The sequence below is a fragment of the Miscanthus floridulus genome, chromosome 18 (assembly GCF_019320115.1).
Source record: "Miscanthus floridulus cultivar M001 chromosome 18, ASM1932011v1, whole genome shotgun sequence".
NCBI classification, from domain to species: Eukaryota; Viridiplantae; Streptophyta; class Magnoliopsida; order Poales; family Poaceae; genus Miscanthus; species Miscanthus floridulus.
In genome coordinates this window covers 17,386,141-17,388,714 of record NC_089597.1, presented here as the reverse complement: position 1 = coordinate 17,388,714, position 2,574 = coordinate 17,386,141, and the positions used below count along the sequence as shown (strand labels likewise).

At 54.2% G+C, this 2,574-nt stretch overlaps 1 pseudogene; it reads left to right on the top strand.

The window, feature by feature from the left end:
• Positions 1 to 1,091: 1,091 nt before the first annotated feature.
• Positions 1,092 to 2,264, top strand: LOC136523371 (signal recognition particle subunit SRP54 2-like; annotated as a pseudogene).
• The last annotated feature ends 310 nt before the right edge of the window (positions 2,265 to 2,574 follow it).

Sequence of the window (2,574 nt, the reverse complement as noted above, 5' to 3'; positions counted from 1 at the left end):
GCTTCCTCTATCGAAAAAACCCAATTGTACAAGATGGGGAAAAGGTGAAATTTGAATCTCAAGATGGAGAAATGAGACATGTTAACATCAAGTTGAAGCTACATTGTACATCAAGGATCAACAAACTATGTGGGATCAAGGTGGTCTGGTGTTCGCTGTTACTTCTACGATGACTAGGAGTCAAGCCGTTACTAGGGGGAGGATGTCATGATACTTACTCAATATATTGCAGATTGGGCAAGTGGGCTGGACTGATCCTATATCGGCCCATGATGACCTGCCATGAGAGGTGCAACATAATACAAAAACAATAGAAACAGGAGGATTGTGGAGAAACCAAACAGTGAACCGATGGCAAGCTCATGCATGAGGCGAGCATATGCTATAGGATAGATTTCTACCCTTTATCCTTCTTCCCTCTTCCTCTCATGATTAACGGAGGCAGTCATGGTGCCCGCCTCCGTAAAGGGCGATTAACGCAGACGCCCTGACGGAGGTCGACGCCCTGCCTGTCTCTAAAAATAAAAAAATGGTCGCCTGCAAAAACCGAACCAGTAGTAGTGAGAGCTTCCATATTGTGTTGTGATTTTGACTCGTGAGATCAGTTCGATTGGGGTTCGTGACACACATACACGACCATCAGAACATCATCCTAAAATCATCCACAATGAGGTCACCAGACTGGAAGGATGAGTGGTGTCATGGTGGCAGCACCCGGAAAGATAATAACACGCGGTTTGGATTTTGGAATGCGACGACTGAACTAGTTGATGACACTATGTTGTTCTTTACTTCATGGCTAATCTCTACTATAAGGGAACAATCCAAACTATTCTAGATATACCAAAAAAAATACATCCCCGCTGAGGAGCCTAGCCATTGTGCATCCAAGAAATTGTACCTAGGATTTCACCATCATTAAAATCTATGGCTTCTAATCCTTTCTCGTAGGCTTCAACTCGATCCAATGGGCGAGGATGTTTGTATCAACAGGCTTCAACGATCATCCCGCCTCCTCCCGCTCAACAGACATCCACACGCGTCCGACAAGCAGCGATCGAATCTCAGACAGCCCGTTCCCACCGAAAATCTTTACCACCTAAAAAACAAGGCAACTAATCTTATCGTCTGCGCGTTAACCCAGCCCGATCCCGCAGGCTCCCCAAACCCCGTCCAGGCTCGTGTTGTGTTGCTCCGATCCATCCATCCGAAAAAGAGCTAGCCCCTTGCCACCGGCCCGCCGCTGGTGAGGAGGACGTACGTACGTGAGGTTTGGAGGGGGTGGATCGATCGGAGAGGAGACCCATCCGTGTGACTTGACCCGCCGATCTCGATCGAGATGGCGCTGGCGCACCTGGGCTGTAGCATCGTCGCCGCGCTGGCGCGGATGGCCAAGGCGCCGGTGGTGGACGACAAGGTGCTGGCCGGCTGCCTGAACGACTTCTCGCGCGCGCTTCTGCAGGCCGACGTCCGCTTCGAGACGGTCCGGTCCGTGCAGGGCAGCATCAGGAGCGCCGTCAACCTCCAGTCCCTGGCCGCCACCGGCACCGACAGGCGCCGCGCCATCCAGCAGGCCGTCGAGGCAGAGCTGCGCAGGATGCTGGAACCGGGGCCCGGGGGCAAGCCATCCTTCGCCCCAACAAGAGGCAAGAAGCCGGCCAGCGTGGTCATGTTGGTCGGCCTGCAGGGCTCTGGCAAGACCACCACCTGCGTCAAGTACGCGGACTACCACCGCCGGATGGGGTTCAGCCCCGCGCTGGTGTGCGCCGACACGTTCCGGGGCCGGCGCCCTGTACCAGCAGAGGCAGAGCGCGGCCAAGGCCAGCATCCCTTTCTACGGATCCTACACGGAGTCGGACCCCGTGAAGGTCGCCGTCGAGGGCGTGAACAGGTTCAGGAACGACGACCAAGCCGCCGATGCTGAGGGATGCGAGTGCGACCTCGTCAACGTCGACACGAGCGGGCGCCACGGCCAGGAGGCCGCTTTCCTGGAGGAGATACGGCAGGTCGCGGAGGCCACGCGGCCGGACCTGGTGGTTCTGATCATGGACGGCAGCATCGGCCAGGCCGCGTTCGACCAGGCGCTGGAGTTCAAGCAGAGCGCCGAGGTCGGCGCCGTCATCGTCACCAAGATGGACGGCCACGCCAAGGGCGGCGGCGCGCTCAGCGCGGTCGCAGCTACGAAAAGCCCCGTCATATTCATCGGCACCGGGGAGCATGTCGCGCACAAAGTCAATGCCATCCCTCCCAACCTGTTGAAATAGTTTGGTGGTACAATTGGGCTGCACGTACACTATCATCAGACAAATGGATCATGGACGCTAGCTCAAAGTCATCATCGTAGATCGATGACCCCAATCTTCTATATCTATATCTATATACTTAAAAAATCCCTACTACTATCGTCTGCGTCGCCCCGCCCTCGTCCTATGCTGCACAAAAAAAAAATCGAAATAAAAACATATACGGCAAAAAAAAGAACACCATAAAAAAACACACCATCCCAGAAAAATCAAATACGGCAAAACAAAAAAGGTTCCCGAAAAACACTACAGCTATCGTCTGTGTCCGGCC